Source organism: Varanus komodoensis, unplaced genomic scaffold (assembly GCF_004798865.1).
Source record: "Varanus komodoensis strain SLA01 unplaced genomic scaffold, ASM479886v1 scaffold30, whole genome shotgun sequence".
NCBI classification, from domain to species: domain Eukaryota; kingdom Metazoa; phylum Chordata; class Lepidosauria; order Squamata; family Varanidae; genus Varanus; species Varanus komodoensis.
Window position 1 is genome coordinate 6,071,330 of NW_025335762.1, and position 23,796 is coordinate 6,095,125.

The 23,796-nt window shown below is 41.2% G+C and overlaps 1 long non-coding RNA gene across 1 annotated transcript; it reads right to left on the reverse strand.

Moving 5' to 3' along the window:
- Positions 1-6,350: 6,350 nt before the first annotated feature.
- On the reverse strand, positions 6,351-20,674 carry LOC123027000. The gene is made up of 3 exons (XR_006415437.1): positions 20,660-20,674; positions 19,331-19,334; positions 6,351-6,485 (listed from the first exon to the last, which is right to left on the reverse strand). It is a non-coding gene; the product is annotated as an uncharacterized LOC123027000 (long non-coding RNA).
- Between the last annotated feature and the right edge of the window lie 3,122 nt (positions 20,675-23,796).

Here is a 23,796-nt window from a genome sequence, read left to right on the forward strand (position 1 = left end):
TGACAATACTGAGGCTGCCTAGTATTTTGGACACATCATAAGAAGGCAAGACTCCTTGCCAAGGAAAGTCGAAGGCAGAAGAAGAAAAAGATGATCCAATGGATTTACTTCAAAGAAAGCCACAACCTTGAATTAAGAACAGCTAAACAGCGTTTTCATGGACAGGGCATTTTAGGGGAGTAACATTCACAGGGTTGGCACATAACAACAGCAAATCCCAAGACTCCCCACTCAGGGCTTTGTGGCCATTTGGGAGGATAAGGATCTTACAGTCTGACTCATCTCACCCCCTTGGAGCTTTGTAGCTCTGTGAGTTGGTGATAGGAAAAGCATCGGTGTAAAGCTGACTAACCAAACACAAACAAACCCAGCATCAGTGTAAAACCAACATTTATAGACACTATGCGTCAGGTTTAGATGCTTTGCCCTAAAACAACTCCCAGCAAGAGATTGGTATAGCCGCAAATCTACACTTCTTTTCTCTCACAGATCTTGATTATTTAATAGTCATGACTGCAATTCATGCCATCATTAGTGTCTCAACTCTTTATTTCTTCTCTTTACATGTGCAAAGGGTGAAAATAATGAACATTATTTTTCATAATAATGAAAATAATGCTTGATATGTTCACTACTTTGAGAGATACTAATGGAATCTTATTCTGGGATGATATTAAGTGAGAATCACGACCACATAGCACATGTTATTCTTCCTCCTCTACCCCTCCTACTGAAGAAGGGAAATCATAATGACTGTACTGTTGGTCTAGCTATAATGGTATACTTGGAAAATGCCTTGCATTGTCTTTCAACTGGTTTTGACACTTGGTGTTGCCTAAGATCAGATGGAATTTAAAGTTCATTGAAAAAGCCGTTCATTGAGAAAGTATACTGAGCAAGCCGTTGGCTTTCTTGGGGACCAACTTACCTACTGCCACTGAAAACTTAGTTTAGCTGAGTTACCTGGTGCTGAAACTCACCAAAGCCAGTCCTTAGGCAGCCAAACCAACTCATGTGGGATATAATACCAATAAAGGATTTTACAACTTGTTTCAAAATTCTACTAAACTAGAAACAAAATAACTAATGACTATGCAGGGAGGTATCTAAAAATTGACTTCATGTTGAGGCTTCTTTCAAATAAAGCTCAGGATAAATTAAGCTTCAGGGATGGAAGAAGGGACAAAGAAAGTGCGGGGAGGTATCATTTTTAATAAGAAATCTACCTAGTTTTCATCTGGTTTTGGATCCATGATGTTCTAGATAAATCTACTATTTCATAATCTCCCTTCAGAGATTTAGTTGGGATTTACAACATGACTGAAGGAAGAATGGGAGATTGAAGCACTTTCGGAGTGTGTGTGTGTGTGTGTGGTAGCATATCTTTAAATTGCTGCTATCTGCAGGATAACTTAAATTTAAGAATCATGACTATAGTCAGGATTTGTTTAAAATCTGCTCAAGGGTGGGGAATTGCAAGCTAAAAGAGACTGGTAAATTGGATTCTAAATCTTTTGATGCAGGGTCACTTTCAGGTAATTGGAGGCTCTAAATTCAGAATTAGAAGAGATGGAGGAAAGGGTTTCATGTAACCTGTCCCATCTCCCACGCAGGATGAGATAACTAAACTGATTGACTTTTTCTACCCTCCATGCTATTTCACATCTGCTTGTAACCACTAGTGGGGTCATCCAGAGTTTTTGAGTGCATTATCATTAGTCTACTGATGATACAGCAGCCCTATTTCTCTTTTCCATCATTACTAGGTGAGGTTGTGGATGGACTGAACCAGTTTCTGGCTGTGAAAACGGACTGGATGAGACCTAGCAAACTGAAGCTGAGTACAGAGAAGACCAAGATGCTATTGGTGAGTAGTTCCTCTGACTGGTTGGGGGATGTTCAACCTGTTCCAGATTAGTCACACTTCCTTAAATGTTTATAGCTTAGGGGTTCTCTCTGATCCATCTGCATCGCTTGAAGTTTGGGTGTCCTCAGTGGCTTGGAGTGCCTCCTACCGGCTTTGGCTGGCCCAGCCATATCCCTGTCTGCACAGAGACAGCTTGGCTTTCATAACCACAATCTAGTAATCTCTGGATTTGTTTATTGCAAGTAATTTTATGTGTGGGAGTCCTTGGAGCAGCAGCTCATGCAGAACAGAGCAGCCAAGATCAAGAACTGTGACCCATAGGTCAAAACAGTTCTGTTCCTCTAGCGCTGGGCCTAACCAAGGTTGTGGTTTTTGGTTATACAGCTTGGACCACAATACCTGATGGAGTGCTTCTCTCAACAAAAGATAGCCCACTGACCACTCCACTCCACATGTGGGGCCTTCCTCTGACTGCTGACTCCAAGGAGGCTTGGAGGGCAGCAACAAGAGAGGGGGCTTTCTCTGTGGTGCCCCCATCTATGGAATGACCTCCCCACTGTGGTCACCTGGTGTTGATCTTGTCAAATTTTCAGCATCAGGTTCCGATGGCCCTTTACGTCAAGGCTTTTAAAGACCGGTATGTCCAAGGACTTGAGAGGATTATCCCAGACATTTTTCTTTTACAGATTTATTCTTCACTGTATGCTATTCGCTCTTCTATCTTTTTATTTTTCATTAGGCTTTACTGCACTTCACTGTATTTTTATGTACTGTTGTAAAATGCCAAGAGAGCTTTGGCTATTGGGTGGCATGGAAATGAATGTCTATGAAATCCTCATAATTCTTTTCTCTAAAGGATTATAATGAATTCACAATTACAGGAACTTTTGTGATGCTTTTAAAATTACACATGTAGAAGTATTTGAGGCTTGGAGAGGTGAGCAACAGTGAACCAGCACTGTCTGGGGGCACCCACAGTTCGGGATCCGTCCAGTCCAGTGAGGCATGACTGACTCAGTGCAGTTTGGTTTCTCTCATTTTTCCAAGCTTCATTTTTCCAACACTATTTTTTAAATGTTTGTATGAAAACACATCAACATTTTCCATTTGCATTTTTCCAAAAGAAATGTCTTCCAGAATGCATTTTTGCATCGTGTGCCATATTTCTATATTTTTAGTGAGCAGTTTTCCTAATATATTTCCTTCTAGAACATCTTAGAGGACTATTGGAGCTGTTGCAACAACCATGCTCAGTAACTTATATGACAGAGAACATAGAGAATCTTTCAAGTGGGGTTTATCTGAGAAGGGGACCTCTATAAACCATGTTCAGTTGCTCAAAGTCTTTTATAGAACATTGCCCCAAAATGCCCATCTCAGCATTATGCATAAGGAATGTGTTGCTATCCCATTTTTCCCCAGCAGAGAAAGCAAAGAATAAGGCAGAGACAGAGAATACCAAGCTGGTGTTCCTTCTTTCCCTTGGAAAGAGCAGGTAGCTGACTGGTTGCTGGATCACCAAGGAGAAGAGCTTGGGGGGGGGGGGGGCAGCTGAGCCAGGCACAGTGATGGGGAAAGGTTTGTTCTTTTTCCCTCTGCTTATGTTATTGGAGCCTTCTTCTGGTCTCTGCCATCTCTCGCTCCAAAGGCCATGAAAGGGCTCCTCTGCCCCTTACTGTGATCTCAAATTCTATTCACTTGTGCAAACGGAATGGGAATTTAAATCTTTAATGAGAATTAAACAGATTCAACATTTTTGTATTCTGGTTTATGATAAGCTAACAAAAAAAACATGGTTTATTCATTCATAGGGACTGCATGACATTTTCCTTCAGGGACAGAATTAACTTAAAAACCTAAACAGAATTAGGCATTGGAAACCTCTTGACTCTTCTGGGCAGCTAGACTATCAGGTTCTAAAATTTATCCTGAATTTCTTATCCATTTTGGAAAGAACCCTTTAGCCACCAACAATGGCTAAATGTTGAATCACCAGAGTTTTTCCAGGCTTCTAATAAGTCAAAAGACTCACTGCTAATGTTCTGATGTTGTGATTCACCCACCAAAGCCTGGAGTGGCCTCAGGCCTATTATTATTATTGCTTTGCCTTTATACCCACCTTTTACCTTCTTGTGAGTAGCCCAAGGTAGCTTCCATAACTACATTTTTCCTCCCAACAATGGCACTGTGACATCACCCGGGAACTTCATGGTCTCATGGGGACTAGAACCTGGATCTTCCAGGTCCCCAGTCCAAAACTTTCCCCACTGCACCACACTGACTCTTTTCATATATGCTCAGACTGGGCAGCACAATCTATTCCAGATGTTATTGAGGGTATCTAGTGAGCTAATGTCAGAATCATGATCTCAGATCTGGAATCAGATGTTGTGTAGATCAATACACATACACACATGACAAGATAATGAAATGTCACTTGGATGCATACATGAGATCATAATATTCCCATTATCTTAGAAGTCCTGGGGCAATTCTCAAAATTGTTCTGCTTCCCAATTAAAGGGCCAAAATTGTACAAGGAGTCAGAGAAGGAACACCTAGGAGGTGTATCAAGACTTCTCTGGCAGTAGGATGATGCATGACTGAAGAAGGCATCGGGCATTGCTTCATTCATTTATTTAAAGCTTTTACACACTGCCCCATTGCTGGCATCTCGTGATGGTTTACAACAGGTTTTACCTACCGAAATGCATTTGCTCAACATCTCAGTGTGCTACTCAACATTTCTTAGAGGTTTATTCTCTGCATCTATCTTCTTAAGCAGAGAGACTTTGTTGGCCAAGCGTACAAGTGAGTTTGTCCTTAGCTTCGATTCCCTTTTAAAACAGTAGCTGGAATTTGGGGTTCATGCAATTTCATCCATGAGAAGGTTACCCCTCCACTCCTGAACTGTTACCCTGACCAAAAATGCTTCATGAAGTTATTTGGCTAAGGAAGGAAGGAGAATGTGACCTGCACATGTAAGAGATACTTGCTGCAGCTGAGCCCTGCGTGAGACTCAGGAATCCAGCTTTCAGGTTCAGCCTGCCCAGTGCTGGAACAGCTTTGGCAGCTCTGATTCCTGGTAGTCTTGTCCTTGTGAATGACCCTCTGTGCTCTGGACTATTAGACTCCTACTTGACTCTCTCTCTATGATGGGTCTGATTTCTTATCTGTGCTTTGACCTTTGCTTCTATGTTGACCACTCCTGCCTTAGTCTGGTACTGCTTTAGACTAGAATTTTGTGCTGGACTTCTTGCTTGTACTGCTGCTTTGCCTCAGAATTTGCTCTGACATTGTGTTTATTCAGCTATAGCAAGCACAGTCTCAACAAGCTTTTACCATGCAAGAACCTTGTATTAGGTTCTTGTTGAATTTTTCCTGTTTTTCTGAAAATAAAGTCAAAGAAACAATTGACAGGTTGGGAGAGAGAACAGAAATGCCACCTTGGCCTAATGCAATGAAATACATCTCCTTAATTCTTTGTTTTGAGAGACTGTTCAGGAGCAGGAATTTTATTACATTATTAAATATGACACAAAAGGAATGTATAATGACAGGTAAGTTTTGTTGAAGCTGATAGCTAATTTAGTTATAGCTTTCCTTAATAAATGAAGTATTTTTATCTGTCCTTTCAAGTTATTCTCCAGAGGTTTTATTTCACTTTTAAAACTGACTCTCCGGTCTTCTAATGTAACTTAATCCTCCTTGGGAGGCAATTAACGAATGCAGAAAATTTGCTACCTTGTGCTTCTACCTTTCTCATGAAAGGCTTTCCCCTTCTATCATTAGAGTCAAAAGGTCTTGACGTATCTTTTAAAAAAGAACATCATATTAAAGTGGACTTTAAATGTGTCTTCCCTTTAAATGATGAATGTGGGGATGCTGGCTTGTAAAACAATTTTTAAAAAAATCAAAATATGTATACCTTGTTTTTCCACTACTAAAAGAAGGTAAGAAAAGGAAATATTCAGAAATCAATCAAAAACTGGAACAGTAAAATGTTAGAATCAGTTTTATTGTGGATAAACAGTGTATTTATGTGTATGTAGAGAGAGTTCCTGATATCTAGGAGCTGATTAGCATTCTGATTAAAGAAATATAGGAGTAGACTGTCAGACCAGTTATTTGTAAAGGAGCATTTATATATACTGCTATATTTATTATTACTATTTTGAATTTCAAACATTGTTAATGAAGTCCATCGCCACTCCATTTCTGCAATACTTCACATTTCCCCCATGAGCAGTATTTCCTTGAGGGCAGACAGCTTAATTCCGAGTGTCTTCCTGGAAGAATTCCCTATATGAAGAAATGTCACAATGAATTTTCCTTGACTCACATGCTGCAATCCTATGCATGCTCACCTAGGATTTTACTACTACACAGTTTTAATCAGCCTAACAGAACAACTGGTGTGTGTTTCTTTATTCAGCACTTGAAGACTTACTATAGTTTTTCTAGTATTCTATATTTATTCCTAGGGAGGTGGTTGAGACCCCATCAGTGAGGGTGATCAAGGAAAGTCTGGACAACCACATGTGGGAGATCACATGAATGGAGCCGGCTGGAGCCAATGGTCAGACTAGATGGCCTTGGAGACCCCTTCTGACTCACTCTGTTTCTAGGATATCTGTCTAATGTTTCTTAATTTGCAGACATATGCCATGTTCACAAATAATGCTGAGCCAGGATATGCACTAGCAGGACACATACAGCTTGCTTGCTCCTTTCTTCAAATAAGAAGAAAAGTAAGTCAGCCCTAAACCAGGTTGTGAACTTGGCTACAGAACCTAGCTTTCTGGAAGCATTTAATCACAGTTCCCAGTTCATACAAAACAGGTATGCTTGTTGCCAATTGCATGAAAAGAGAACCAAAAGAATAGGAAAGGGGCTATTCATGGATATATGTGATTCATGCATATTCTGTATCATTGATTTAGGATTTAAGTTATCTAGCATGCACAAGTTAGCTGGGTCACAGCTAACTTACCAGGAGAAGTCCTGTGTTTTCAAGTTTATGTTTCTAACATTCTGCTTTAATCACTATGGATGACATGGGAATCATTAAAACAGCATAACAAACAAGACAGAAGAAATATACATAGTCAGATCCTTCTACTGTGTTGCAAAGAGAAGTTCTGATGGAACCACAGCTTCTCAGGAATGCCATGACCAAGAGATGACTCTTCTTTCCCAAAGAAGTTCTTGGAAGGTTCTTCAGCTGACCTTGGAACTGGAAAGTGTAGAATACCTCTTCTTTTTCCACTAATAAGGAGGTGGATTTTGAGACATGAAGTCAGTCACATCAAAAAAGCCATTCAAAGGTTCTTCAGAAATATTTGAATGAGTCTGTTCAAGAAGGCTGTAGCTTGTTGCCATGCAGAAAGCCCCAGAATCATTTTCCAGCATCCCCACTTAGGACTGGGGTGGGGAAACCCTGCTTGAAATCCTACAGAGCTGCCTTGTTGACAGGGCAGTGTTGACAGGATGGGCCAATAGGCTGAATGAAACCACTTCCTATGTCCCAATTCCCTAAGCTTTTCTGGGACATTTTTGAAGCTCTCTAGCAAAGACTGAAGGCAGCTCTAATAGCCACTAGTCACTGGCCACTAGCACAGGGCCAGTATGGCACTGTAGTTAGGGTTGGGATTAATGTACTGGCCTGGAACACAGGAGACCTGGGTTCTAGTCTCCACTCATACATGAAACTCACTGGATGGTTTTTGATCAGTTGCTTCCTTTCAGTCTAACCTACTTACTGCTTTGAAGATGAAAGAGAGGGGATGAGAACTTTTGAAAGCTGCCTTGGCTTACTGGCTAACAAAGAACTGTGGGATATAGATGTAATAATAACATTAGTCCGCTTTTACATATACATACACATTCCAGCTATCTTTTTTTGAACCAACTTTCAGGGCAGAACTCATTTCAAGGTAGCATACAATAATACATCAGCTTAGAATAATTATTAAAGTAACAACAACAGTGGCAACAGCAATCAGGTCAGGAGAACTTAAGATGGAACGTTGCCCACTCCTGTGGAAGACAAGCAAGCACAGAAACAAAAATAGCCATACAAATGTCAAGTCATTCTACAAAATCAGGCATTTAGGCAAGGATATAAAATTCACATCAGTAAACTCAGAGAGAGCACACTCCATTTAAATATAGTTTAAAAGACAACTGGTATAACAGTCTAAAAATTAACATCCAGTGACCAGGAGTTCCATTGTCTTGATTGTACCAACCAATGCACTTTGTCTTTCATTCCTGAGCTTGTATATGGGTGTGTGTGGGTTTGGGGCAGGCAAAGGAACAGGCAGAGTCACAGTTGTTCTTAACAGTCACCATTCCTGCTCAGAAACAAAATGCTTTCTAACTTACGTAAGTATTTCTTTAAAAAAAAAAGCTAATTTTAAATTCTCTCTTGCTTCCCTTGCTATTGTGTTACTTATTAATTGCACTGCCTTCATTAATCCTAAAGGAGTCTGATTTGTAGGAACTAGAAGGGGAATGCAAAATCAAGACGGAACACAGACCACATTGAATTTTCAGACCTCCATTTGACAAAAAACTCACATGTTTCACACTCGATCAAACTGATGGGTTTTAAGTCTCATGGGCTTCCAGACATTTACCTGGATTAGGAAGAGGTTAAAAAGAAAGTGATGAATTATTAATACAAGAACATGGTTCTTACCCTCCTGTGACCTGCATGGGAAGAAGATGATGTTAGACTGGTTGTTCTAAGTTGGTACTCTTAAGCAGTCTGTGTCTGTACCAGTTAGGGAAAACGTTGTGTTGGCTTGATTTTATTCTTTTATCAGCATGACAATTCTCCCCTAGCATCTAGCTAAAGGATGGCATGGCACTCAATTTTTGGTAGTCTGTGGCCTAAAGGAACACTGTTTTACAAGTGTGCACTTTTTTAACTCCACAGATGGCACAGTATGCTCCATGCATGGATGCAAACACTAAAAATTCAATGAAAGGTTCTGATCATGTGTTGTGTCCATCTCAGTTCTGTCTCACTATCTGGTTCGCATAACCAAATTCACACACATTTCCTGATTTGTACAAATTTCCTCCATAGATAGAATCAGCTCCTGCTTGGTATATGGAGAATAGTTGCAGAAATTAGGATTAGAAATGTGGCAAAACTTCCACAAATTTCCTCTTTGAGCTCTGCTCAATATCTATTTAAACAGAGCAAGCACCAAACCTGAAATGCAAACAGAACTGGGCATAGGATAAGCAGCAAGGTTCAGCGAATCCTGGAAATTTCAGAACTTGCTCATTCACTCATCCCTAATGCAAGTGCAAATTTGAGCCAGTCTCTTTCCAACATGACTGTGGGAATTCATCCCTGCCTCGCAGCATTCATGCTGTAGCTAGGCACGTTACGCTCAGCCAATAGTATTGTAATTTACCAGCCAATAGTATTGCAACTTACTCAGCTAATAGCATTGTACTTCACCTGTGTAACCATATAAGGCTTGTGACCATATATAGCAATAAGTACGCTTCCTGTTTCCTGCGCCTGCGCATAAGCAATCAGTAAGCATTTTGGATCCTGCTCTTGCGCACAATGATTAGGGAGTTGGCTGATTAACTCGATGGCGATTGGTGTAGGCAAATACAAATGTAACCATCTGTGAATTAATAAAAGGGCTGCCGGTGGTGAGGAAGGAGGACATCTTTAAGAGGACATTTTAGGAAGAATTCCTAAAGAAGAACATCTTTGATTAGAATTATTCAGCTAAGAAAAACTTCTTTGTTCTCTGGAGTACTCAACCGAGCATGCTTTGAAACTTTATCTCTCGTCTGCAGTGTTTTATTTCTCTCTCAAAACTTTCTCGCGCCGATTGTCGGAGCAGGCACTCCGACACATGACAATGATGAAGTCATCTTCAAATAGACAACGCCCCTGCAACTTGCAACCCAGTTGACTGCAGAATCTGCAGGGCAGATCCTCAGAAATCCGAACTCATTTGAACCTGCTGTAGGTCTCTCTGATATTAATTGTTACAGTTTGATGCACCTGGAATGCACCAGGCCGAGGAAGTCTGCCCTCGATGAAATGATTTCTGGCAGTATATGGTGTCATCCATATTCTCTCCAGACATTTCAGTGTGCCACACCTGCACAGGTATGGTGAAAACTGCAGGTGTTATTTTACCAACCAGTTTCAACCTCTTCCTCTCTCATCTCGTGCATGAGAGATGTACCTTTTTGATAACTCACCTGCTACAGGCTGAGTAATTGCATGCTACTGAACACACGTCAGCTCCTGGAAAATGCAGACTAATAGATAAATCCCTCAGTTGTAGGTTGCCCAAGAAGGGAATGGATGCTGCAGGATTAGCTGCTTGTCTTGCTCTCCTTTGCAGGATCTGATACTGCAAAACTTTGTTTTGCCAGGCGGTTCCATCATTATTTTCTCCCACTGATGCAAAATGGTTGGCGCTGCCTGTGATTTTTGTCTATCTTACCTACCATATTTTTAGTGGTCTGATTGTCACCCTTGAAATCTGTGACAAGGAAGCTTAAGCTACTTACCCAGCTTTCATATAACTACTGACTAAGGAATGGCATAATGAAAATGGAGCAGGATGGATATTGCAGATAAGGGGGGTGGGGGAGACAAGAGGATGTGCAAAAGGAGGAGGACATAAACCAGAACTTAATTCAAAAGCAAGAATACATCAGACCTGAGATTTCATTGCTAGGAATTCAGATAGAGGGAAAGAGAGGGGAGGAATGAATGAAAACTTTTTCTGCTTCCACTGCAAAGGTGCAGATGATTGTGGAGATTCTCCACCACAGCCCATCATCTCATTTTCTTAGTTCATCCATGGGAAAATATTCCCAGCATCCATGTTAACCTCTATGATCTCTGTGTCACTCTTCCACTGGCAGACTAGTTAACAAAAATGGACACATCTTCCTGTTAAAGCAGAAATAGATAACCTGGTACACTCCAGATTATTTTGGCTGCAAGTCCCATAAACCTCAGCATACATGGATTATGTCTGTGATCATGGATTATGAATACCCAGGGTTTCCAACATCCTTGGAGATGAGAGGCCCAAGGTTATAAAGGAGCATTGAATGCAGAAGTGAACTTGAGCTCACCCCCAAGCACAGCCTTTGGTCGCAACAATCAACTTGATCATTCAGCCCCCCAATTTATGTCTAGGGCTGCTCCTTTAACGTTGCAGGTCCTCAACTACCAATAGTCATTTCTCTTTCTCCAGCTTTCCTGATGACAGAAGCCTGTGTTCATGGAGATGCACATGGGGGAGATAAAAAAGAAAGATATAAAAAGAGGAAAGAAGAGAGAAATGTCCTGTTGGCATAGTTACTTACACTCCAAACTGACATTATAAAATAAGTAACTGCTTCAGTTAATCAATTGATCAGTAAGGCTGTGCAGAAAGGTAAGTTCAGAAGGATACTCAGCCCTGGCTTGAGAGCAACTGCTTATATTAGTAAAAACTTTTCTAGACCTCTTTTAATCATCTCTCTACAGTTCAGCAGTACTGCAGATCAGTTCCATTGCATTACTTGTAATGCAGTGCTCATGAAAGAGGAATAGTCGATGTGCATTATCTGTACATCTTGTCAATACTGCTGCTACTACTACTATTGCTACTAACGCTAGTAGTAGTGTTGGAGTTACATATGTGATAGAGGGACTGGTGCTTTGAAAGCCTGCTAAATCCATAAAAATCCACATTCCCACTGCTTGCCCTTGGAGCTGTCAACAGAATGGCCATGTGTATGACTGGGAACGAGAGGTTGAAGGGGAATTGTTTGTGTGTAATTCTGCTGTTATTGCTACTGTTTTGGCTTTGTTCGCTACTCAGAATATTGGAATTTAGACTACGCAAAATACTGGAACAAATTAGCTGTGATAACTCTAACCATGGTTCATCTGTTCAGTTAAATTGCATAGCACCAGATGAATGACATGGGATGATGCTAAAACACACACTTGTTTGCTGAGTGCCCCAAGACACACGTGTTTGTGTTACCCCACAGCTACACTTTATTTATCGAAGGGAAGGGTCCTTCTTTCTCCAAAGAGCTCATTATAATTTCTTGCTGTGGGCTTTTCCTCTTCAAAACCCTGGTCTCTTAGGGACCATATAAATCCTACCAAATGTTATCTTCCATATGTAATCATATGCATAATTGCATCACAATTGTTTTTATGCAGTATTTTTCTATGTGCTCTTTTGTGCAGTGGTAAAGCATAGCAGAAAATGAAAACAAAATTTCAACAATCCCACAGGCATCTCTCCCTTTCTTTGACATCAACGCCAATATGCTGCCCTTTCACGATTTCTAAAAATGGATGCCTGAGGGAGGGACTTTAGGATGCTAGGAGTCCTCTGCTGAAATTCCATCTGGCTCCATGGACTGGCTGGTCAATACAAGTTCAGAGGAAAATACTGCACCTAGTATGATAATCATGATGGACTAGGCCCAAAGAGATGCTTCATCTGGTGAAAAGTATCTCAGCCTAATTTATTTATTTATTTATTATTTATTTATTTAAAACATTTCTATGCTGCCCCCATCGCAACAAAGCCTCGGGGCAGCTCACATTTACAATGTCGGATTCTTGTGAAGATAACCAGATGAGTTGTAGCCTTCTATTAACATGCTGGAACAGAAATATGGTGATTTTTTTTAAAATCCTACTCATTTGTCTGTTGTGCTTTAAAAAAATATGTTGAGTAGGGCAGCAATGAAGGAAGTGCAGGGACATTTCACTGGTGGCCAAGGCCAAGATCATCCATGGTATTGTATTCCTGATTCCTATGTGTGGATGTTAAACCTGGACAGTGAAGAAAAGGTGACAGGAGTAAAATATGTGTGTTCAAAATGTAATGCTGGAGTAGAGCTTTGTGAATACCCTGGAGTGACAGAAAGATGAACAAGTTGGGTCCTAGAGCAAATCAACTCGAGAAGCAAAAGTGACAAATCTGAGACTGTTTTACAATTGTGCTAGAAGACAATCCTGCTAGGGAAAATTGCAGGCAGAAGAAGAAAAGGAAGACTAAATATGAGATGAAATTATCTCATTTGGGCAGCCACTCTATTGTTGTACACCATCTAGGGAGCTCATTTGATCTGTTTGGTGGCTTATAAATGTAAAAAGAAATACAGACATGAAGACATGGATTTGGAAGAGCTGAGCAGTGCTGTTGTGGGTGGGACATCTTGAGGGATTTCCATTCATAGGGTCTCTATAAGTTGGGAAAAACTTGAAGGCACATAACAAGAAAAATCTATCACATACAGTAGGGCAGAAGCACAGTTTGGCTACCTCTGTGAGAACTAGAATTAAATCATTACTAAATAGTAGGAATGGTTGCAAGATTATTTCTGAACCGCATCTAGCTGCGGTTAAGCAATGCTGTGAGTGGGAGACAGTAAGTCATTTATAAAGGTGTTCTTTCCTTCCTTCCTTCCTCGCTAGTATTACAACTAGAAATGCCAATTTAAAACAAAAACAAAACTCTGTTCACTGTTCTTCCAGAAGGCACTGAAGCACATGAGAGCCAGCAATATTTAAAGAAAAGTTATATTCTTGAATTTCTCAAGCTGCATTTTGTAATCCCAGCAGACTGGCCTCCCAGGAGCATCACACATCTTCAAAACTCAGGAGGCTGGTTGACAATCTTCTTCCTCTTCTTTTTGAAAGTTGTCTAAACTTAAAGGTAGGTTTTTTTAAAGAATGATATTGATCTTTTATGCAACAAAAGGTCACATTTGCTATCTGTTTCTTTGACAAAGCGAGAAAAGGACAGAAACCTTAAAAGATAGGTCCTGGCACAGAGCATGTGTACAATGTTACTCTATATTGATGGATTTTTGTTTGATTGGTGGGTTCATCTCCCAATTATTTGATAGGGAAGTAAATTAACTCTTTGCATATGAATGCATAATGAGGATTGCAATAGACATTCAACATTTTTATTTGTTTGTCTTAATATTTGTATACCACCCAATTCCCATAGGCTTTGGATGGTTTACAAGAAATCAAAACCAACAGCTAGTAATATTAACAAACACTACTTATTAAGTAAAACCGACATAAGAATTAATCTGGGAAGGCCTGTCATAAGAGATACAATTTAAACTCCCTTTTAAAGGTGGAAATTTGGGGAACGAGATGCTGGTCCTCCAGCAGACCATTCCATAGCTCAGGGGCACTGGAAAAAATCCCCTGGAGAGTTGACATTAATCTTACAGAAGCAGACTTCATGAGATTATCCCCAGAGGACCTTAGCTGGGGTGGAGGAATGTGTAGGCAAAGGCCTTCCTGAAGGTATTTTGGATCCAAGCCAGAAAGGGCTTTAAATGTAACTACCAACACCTTGTACTGTATCCAGGAAAGTATTGGCAGCCAGTGCAAAGACTTCAAAAAGACCAGCCTGGCTGCCATATTTTGAACTAGTTGCAGTTTCTGGAGGGGGCACAAGGGTAGCCCAATGCACAGCACATTATGGAAATCGAGCCTAGAGTTTACCAAGGTGTCTGTATCAGGTCATTCTCCTCCAGGAAAGGACATAGCTGATGAACCAGCCCAGTGTTCACTTGTGTAATATGCATTTGTACCAATGCGCACTTGCACATATGGAATGAAATTCTCACAGATTCCTTTAAAATGTCTTATTTGATCAGAGACCAGAAGATGAAATGAAGGCTGTCTAACAACCCTCAAATTACATGAGATGGTTTTCTTAAAAATAAGTCTATCTAGGAACTGTTAATCCCTGTTTATCATGAGAAAGCACAAGGGGATCAGATATGTGCCCGTATCTTCTCTCTGTCAGACAGGCCAGGATGACCACCCCATCTCCAACCAGATCATGAATGATCATAGTTTTATTTATGGGCTGACATGACATTACAAAGCAGCAGTGAATGGGATTGTGGGTGCCTCAGAATGCAAGACCCCAAGTTACCCTACTTGGCAGGGTGACCAGAAGGAGAGATTCTTTTAAGTAAATGTTCTCTCCTTCTCTTGCAATAGTATTTTAACCTGGAGAACCAGGCCAGGTGGTTTGTTGCTGCACCAATGGTCTTCTGGCAAGGCAGTGGACACATGCCTTAGTTACCAAGCATTGTTTATTTTCCTACTGAGGTCTGTCCTCTGACAATTCCTCTGCACATGCCTCTCCTTTTGCAGCAGGACCAGAAACCTCCAGCATTTGTAGAATTTTCTCGCCATATCTGGATGCCTCCAATATGGAGCTGAGAATTCAGGGGGGAATCCATTCTGCTCTGCATCAAGATGTGTTTGGCTTCAGAAAGAGAGCAGCAGAAGTGGCTTCCTACCCATCTCGTATCAGGAAAACAGCCCTGAGACCATATTCATCACATCCTTGCCCATCTCTGCATCGTGCTGTATGTGTCACCTATTTCGTCTTGCAGAGATGCACCTGAGCCAAGTGTCTCTGCAGTCACCATATGTTTACATCTGATCCTTTCAATGTAGGTGCTTTAGGGATGCAGGGCAGGGGAAAACCTGCTGCTAACATCAGACGCTCATGTGTGTGTGCATTTCAAAGAAGCTGCACTTCCTCTAAGAATCACAGGAAATTTGACAGGCTGCCACCTAGGGAAATGCCTGAGAATTATCCACATCTAAAGGTAGATCACTCAATATTTTGTCCCTCAGTGATAGCATTTGACTATTCCCAGCTGACTGTGGGAAATGTTGCCCTCACTGAAAACAAATGCTTTCTTTGAGAAGATATGAAAGTTCTCTCGGTGGCGTTTGATCTGCTATGACTCCCTCCCTCCCTGCCCCTCTCTCTTTCTCTTATATATACGAGTCACCAGTTGAGGTTGCAATCCCTGTGTGAACTCACCCTGAGTCAAAGACAGCTCATGTTAACAGCAGTAGTCCTGAAAGTACAGGAGCTAATGTTGCCCGTTGCTGTACTCTTCTTTGCTTTTCAAGCAGCAGGGGTAAAATGCCTATACACAACCTTCTCCATTGATTCAAAATGAGCACTCCTTAAAATCTGACAGGTCAAGAGCTGTCCAAGAGTTCTGGAAATCTGGGGATGCCAGGAATTGAACCCAGAACCCTAATCCCTGCATGACTTGGCCTAAACCTAATGCTCCTTTAACCATGTGTCATGAAGCGATCCATCCAATTTTGATTTACACTCCTGAAACATGCATGATCCTGGTCTAGACTGAGACCACAATGTTTTAAGTGATGAGGACTGAAACTTTTGTTTCCATCCAGAAATTCCATCCCTGGAGGCTAGGAGTGGATAAAACCACAAATGTCTCCACTGGGATAAATTTTTTGGTGTGTATTAATGTTGATGTGCACGTGTGGTAATACACATTTGTACAAATGCACACTTGTACATATGGAATGAAATTCTCACAGGTTCCTTAAAAATCTGATTCCATCAGTGACCAGAAGATGGAATGAAAAATATCCAACAACCCACAAAATAATGAGACTTTTAAAAATCATACATCTGCTAGCATACCCATGAGCTGATACCATGTGGCTCCCCATGACAATTAGGCCAGTATGGCCGATGTTTAATAGTCCAAAACATCTAGAAGAAGATATAGACAGTTGTTCTAGGTCAGGGTGTTGCATGACTTTCAGCCTGAGGGTTGAATTCAATGAAGGAAAAGCTTTTGCGGGCCACTTTCTGGTGGCAAATGTAACCATAGGGAGAAAGCGTGTGGTCCAAAATGCCAACAGAACAAATAATCTAACCTGCATCTTTAGCTAGAAGATACCAAGAATAGTGTTGAGCTATTGTCTTAGGGGAAAGATTTTAAACATTTAGAATGCTGGGGAAGTTTGGAACATAGATACTAATGACTTGGATAGATACTAATGATAGATACTTTGTTTCTCATTAAACATAGAAACATAGAAACAGAGCGAGTCAGAAGGGGACTCCCGGGCCATCTAGTCTGACCTCCAGCACCAGCCAGCTCCTCTCACGACATGCCCACCATGTGGACGCCCAGCCTATCCTTGAACACCCGCACCGATGGGGCCTCAACGACCTCTTGTGGAAGCCCATTCCACACTCTCGGGGTCCTGACTGTGTGGAAGTGCTTCCTGGCATCCAAATGGAACCTTGGCTCCCTGAGCTTTGCACCATTGGAGCGCGTCCTGCCTTCCTCTGCAGGGGAGAACAGGTCTCTACCCACCTCCGTGTGACATCCCCTCACATACCTGTATGTCGCCAACAGATCCCCACTGAGTCTCCTCTTCTCCAGGCTGAAGAGACCCAGTTCCCTCAGTCTCGCCTCATACGGCATCCCCTGCAAACCGGCCACCAACCTTGTGGCCCTAGGCTGCACTGACTCAAACCTGGCTATATCCTTTCTGTAATGAGGGGCCCAAAACCGAACACAATACTCCAGTTGCGGTGCACCAGAGTCGTGTAGAGTGGTAGTAATACCTCTCTTGATCTAGAAGCCACACTTCTGGCTATGCAACCAATGGTGGCGTTCGCCCTCTTGACCACTGAATCACACTGCTGACTCATGTTTAGCCTGCAGTCAACCAGTACCCCGAGGTCCCTTTCACAAGTGCTGCTCTCCAGCCACTTGTCACCTAACCTGTACTTATGACACCTATTCCTATGCCCCAAGTGCAAGACCTTGCACTTATCCACATTGAATGCCATCCTGTTGTCTCCTGCCCACTTGCATAGTCTGTCCAGATCCTTTTGGATCTGGACTACCTGCTCCTCAGTTGTGGCCACTGCTCCAGTTTTAGTGTCGTCTGCAAATTTGATCAGCAGACTGTTCACCCCTTCTTCCATGTTGTTAATGAAAAGATTAAACAGGATCGGCCTCAGGACAGAGCCCTGGGGCACCCTGCTTGTCACTGGCCGCCATCCCGATGATTGTCCGCTAATGGTTACCTTCTGCTTTCGGTCAGTCAACCATGCCCTAATCCACCGGACAGTGCTTTGGTGTATCCCAAAACTCCTCAGTTTCTCCACCAGGATATCATGGGGCACTTTGTCAAAGGCCTTGCTGAAATCCAGGTATACCACATCCACTGCATCCCCTCCATCTAGCCATCTTGAAACCTTGTCATAGAATTCCACAAGGTTTGTCTGGCAGGACCTGTTTTTGCGGAAGCTGTGTTGTGTGGCTGTCAGCCTCCCTTCCCTATCTAGCATCACTAGATCGCTCTCTATTATGAGCCCCTTGACTTCAAGGGGGGTTACTCTAATCTGTGCCCCTAAGTCCCCAGCCTCATCTAATCTCCTATGCAGATATCCCCCATCCTGCTTTGGGGAGAACACAGAGGCAAATAATCATTTAGCATCTGTGCCTGTTCCCTCATATCAGTCACTGGATCTCCTTCCTCCTTATTTAGTGGTCCCACCACTTGTCTCCCTTTCCTCTTCCTATTTACATAACAAAGTGAGAAAAAAGCATATAATGAAAAAATAAGTTTAATCATATTTGGGGTGTATTTAGTGGGTATATCTTTAAAAAAGGGAAAGGTTCGAGCCTTTGAAAGAATCATTACAATTTGGGGATGGGGGAATGTCCTGAAATGTTTGAATGAGGGTTGCTTTTTATTTTTAATTATTTTTTATTATTATTTTTAATTATTATTTTTAATTAATTTTTTTGATTGTGGCATGTATCATTGTCCTGGGGGAAGGGGATGTTCTGTATTGCAAGAATTATTTAAATTGCATGTTTAATTGTATATGTTTCTATTTAGATTTAAGGAGATTTTTGGATTGTATTTTAGATTGAAAAAATTAATACATTTATTTTAAAAAAGAATGGTGGGAAGTTCAACAAAGTGATCTGTGGTCAGAAGAGAGGTGGCAGACTAGGCAAGGTTATGTGGCCACCAGAAAAAGTTCGGAGGGTCCTAATGGGAGTCCAGGTGGGATGGAATGGACCAGGAGTTTCAACCACCATTGAAAAAAATACATCAGCAGCAGCATCAAGTGTCAAAGCAGGGTAATGAAGATTCTTCCCTTGCGTTTCTGTTTCTCAATGACTGGACTTGAATTGCTATGCAATAAGTCTAGGACTTTGTTTATCATGTTTGCTTTCCACCCATGGTGACTACTGAAGCTGAAAACAGTCATTCTCTACCCAATGGTGAGCAGAAGAATCTGTTTCACCCAGATGGTTGGATTTCAAAGAGCATCCCTTGAAATGTCAGCTCAGTTTTGAATAATGCATCCTTTGTTTATGCACTTTAAAGCAAAACCATTTGTCTTGAACCACAGTAACCTTATTAGTTCTCTTTCATGATGAGAAGTGTCCTTTATCTTCTATCAATGTTGAGTGCGAAGTAACTTCTCCAGATGGTCTGTTTGAACATCCCATGGATTTAAAAGAAGCAGACGCAGAAGTACAAGGAAAGCTGAGGCTGAAGAGGACGGCAACATGTCATGATAAAACTTTTCTGAGTGCAATAGAGGAGTTGAGTTCTTTTGCCTATAGTGCCATCCACATTAAACGCATGTGTAAAGCACACCTTTGTGACGCTAAGGCTACCATTATACTTTTAATCTCACAAACTGTTACACACTTACCACTTCCTTGAATTCAATGGGGCTTCCTCTAGCCTAGCCATTCCTAACAGTCACATATCATATACACAGTTACTTGTTCGAACTGAAGATGCTAAGGATTAATTAATTAATTAAAACTTGTATACCCCATCCACCACTTTGATGTCTCAGGATGGCTTTTGAACAGTCATATGACTAAAGTTTTTCCCCCTTTTTTGTGTGTGTGGGGGGTGGGTATTTGTGTATTTAGTTTCAGATTTCTAATTTATTTTGCCCCTTAACCTCAAGACTAAAAATAAGTTGACAGTGTAAGTCTTCCGACAATGGATAAACAAATGAAAAATAGGTGTGCATAAAGACCTGCAACGTATCTCTGTGTCTATGCCAAATCTGTCTAAATGTAAATTTGTAAGATTTTGTAAATAATAAATTTGCATTGAGTTTGCATCAAAATGATGAACTTTTCCATGGAGTGGTTGAGATCAGCAATTCTGCTTCTTTGAAGCCACATCTTGAGAAGTGTCTTGTAAAGTTAAATTCTGTAACACTGGACAGATCTGAACAGGGATGACTGGATTTTCCCCATCGTTCTTCCTGCACAGCATTGTTCTTCTTCTTCTGAATGTTAAAATTAAGCAGGATTTTTCTAAAATACAGAATTGGGGAATACATAATATGCAACTGTTTTTGGGTATTTTGTGGGAGAAAAGGAATGTGGCAGTTCTCTCCACCAAGGCCTAGTGATTTCAGTGCTTATCTGTCTTTGCATCCCTGTTCATTCAACAATAGTACTATTTAATTTGGATTGTCACCTTTGTGTGTGTGTGATGGGGGGAGTTGGGGAGGAGACAAGTATGTCCTGTTGCTCATCTTTAAGAACTACAGGACAGGCAGATACAACATGATTCTCTGTATGCTGGGATTCGCTGTATTTATTGACTGACTTCTGAGTGAGAATTTTGTTTCTCTTTGTCCTTATGAGAATTTATGGAAATTCAGAAAGTTGAAACATGAGTTTTTGGGGTTTTGTTTTTTTAATAGTAGCTATAGGGAGCAGTTCCTAGGCAAATCCAAAGAAAATAGCTACTATGGGAATATCTTCAGAGAGCTGCAGGAAGAAAGTAGATTTGACATGCATATAGTAGGCATGCCATGAGCAGAGCTGGCTAGAGCTGGGGGTCAGACTAGATGGCCCAGGAGGTCCCTTATGACTCACTCTGTTTCTATGATTGTATGTTCTATGTTTCTATTGGAATACAACCAGAAGGCTTGGTGTTGATCAGCAGATACTTAACAGTAGCAATGACAATAAGGATCCACTCCAACTCTAATTTAGGCTGCTGCAAGGAAGAGTAGAGCAGACTTGTTTGGGAGAATGGGAGTTCTGTTGCTGAACATTAAAGCAAAAATGCTGTTTTCCTTAATTCTAAGAGCCACACTATGCTAATTGTGCATTGTGCAGTTGAGCATTCATTTACTTAATCTAGCATAAACATGTGTGACCAAGATTCAGAATGGGAGCACCACATCCTGGGGAAATAATACAAATTTCTTCCAATATTTTCTCAAAATTCTTGGGGCCAACACTATAAAAGAAGAAGAAAGTATCCAGGGGCATCAATCAAATTCCCTCAGTTTGCTACCAGTTTGCACCTGACCCTCTTTGGTGGATCTTGGAGTTTGCAAACCTTGGACAGGGATCAGATTCTGTGTGATCAGTGAAATATTTACGTATGTAAAGAAGAAGAAATGAATAATGAAACTTAGAATGGTACATTGTTGTGAGCTGTCCCAAGGCTTCAGCGAATGGGGCAGCATAGAAGTTTCCTAAATAAATAAATAAATAAATAAATAAATACATGACCATTTAGCAGAGGGGCAGTGTAATATAGTGGTTAGAGTGTTTGACTAGGATTCAGGAGAACTAGATTGTAGTTCCCACTCAGTCAGGAAGCACACTGGGTGAGTTGATCCTGTTTCTGACACTTAGCCCAGCCTACCTCACAGGGAGATTGTGAGCATAAGTTTAAGAGGAGGATTTACATAAGCAATGTGTTCCTTAATGGAAAAAACAGTGGAATATAAATAAATATATAGATGGCTAGGGGACAGCTGTAGTTGTGATTTAAACACCTTCCTGTGTTCAATTTAACTTTCTACACCTATCAGTAAGTAACCAAAACTTCCCCAATGGCCAACAGTCGCTTGTATAACATTCAAGTACATTTGTGCAGATATCTGCAATTTTCAAATAACCTTTTCTCTGCAATTGACTGTTGGCAAGAATTACCTGGTTGGTCAGTAATTGTACCAGCAGGCCAAGTGCAAAGCCAATGAAGCCAGCTTAGAATTGGCCAGGTGGCAACTGCATTTATTTGGCAGTCAATGGCATCCTGTGACAATAAGTCGATTCTATTTTCAAAGCAGATCTGCAAGGGGAAAATGAAACAAAACGAAATGAAGCAAATGGAATGTCCTTCCAGGTCTCTCTTTTTCACACATGCACACACAGAGCCAAGCGACTAAAACAGGTGCTCGGCAGAATTCAAACATGGTCAGCAAGGTTGCTACTTCCCTTTACAGATAAAGCACTTGTGTTCTTTTCTGTTCTGTGTATACACAACATTCCATGTCAATATGGCCAGCCTGTAGGTTTGCTGGTTTAATAACCTCAGACCTGCTTCTGGGGAAATAATAACTTGTATGTACATTGTAAGTGCATTGCCTGCTCCCTGTGCCAAGCTTCTGACCTGTGCGATGTCGCACATCTGTAGCTAGAATATCACAGCAGAATCAATTCCTCTGGTCTGAAGTAATGCAACCATCTCCCCAGCTATTACATGCACCTTTGTTGAACTTCACCAAGGGTGATCATACAGAGACAAGGTCTGATCACCATTGCTCTTAAAAAATAAAATCAGATGACCAAGGTCCCACTTGGTCCCAGGAAAAGAAGCTGTGCTTGCTTCACCTGAGCATCATGGCACCCTGATGGATGGATGGAGTGTGGAGTGAACTGCAATATATAGAGTTGCACTGGAAAGGTGTCTTGTATTTGAGGGCTGTAAGAAGAAGCATAATCACATGAGCATGCCATGAAACCTTGCTTGCAGGATCCACTTCCTTCATTGTGTTCCTCTCAGTTCAAGAGTGGTCCATATATATAGCCTCTCCATTCAATTTAGAACCCTGTTTAAGCAGGCTTCTGAGGGCAGGTGAAATTGTGCAAAGCTCCTTTCTGAAAATAAACATCTACATCATCCACTCAGCTCAGAAAAAAGGCAGACTGCTGTGGAAGCCACAATTCTGATTCAGAGAAATTTCACTTCTTTTGAATCCATTGCAGGTTTCTCTGACACTCCTGGGGGAGCTACCAAGTTCTCCAATTATCCCTAACCTGTGGGGACCATAAGAATTCAAGGCAATATGTGTTGTGGATTCTGAAACCAGGGAGGAAGCAGGTGACCGTGATTTCGTAAAGTCTCGCTTAAGCAGCCATTTGTCCAGTGCTCTTTTGACTGAGACCAAAGGAGGGGCAATTTGGAGAAGCACAACATGTTTGCACATTGCATGCTTAACCTCTCATAGTTAAAGTCCCAGTGGAGCTAGCGGTGAGGCATGGAATCCAAAATCTGTCTGTGAGTCATCCGGGTTCTTGCACTGGGAGCTACCCAGAGATGCAAGAAACTGAGCCCAGACTTGACCTGCATTTCACATTGCTTGTGCACTGCAGTTGTATTTGTGGATGGAAAGATCAGCCAGGCTCAAATAGATTACGGTTTCATCCACCAGACACTGGCATGCACATGTAGCCGTAACTACACGCAATCATGGAGTATTCCATTTGTATCTATTTTGGGTGCATGGATTAGTACTTCCCAGCAGATTTAGGCAGATATTTTCTGAACTAAAATAGGGAAGCCCAATACAATTTCATGTGTAATGGCTTTCCCTAGATTCTATTATTTCTAAATGTAGATGGATGCCCCACTGCACAATGCATGGGCGCTTGATCCACTTTCAGATAAATCATGGCATCTCTAGCATCCCACCCCGCCATAACTGACTTCTGAATAAACAAGCATATGCATGTGTTGAACAGCAACAGCATATTTTTCGTGTTCTTGCCACATCCACTCTGTGTTTACATTCTATTATGTATGGCATACGTATTTTTTCTTTGTTTCTTACAAAGAAAAATCAGATCAATTAATTTTCTAAGGACAAAAGTAATACTTGTAATGATTGAGTATTTGATTTAATAAAAGGAGAGAGATTTCTCAGATAATCGGAACTGTAAAAGCCAGATGGAATCCCAGAGAGTGTAAATAGACGCAGGCTTTTCTTTCAGTG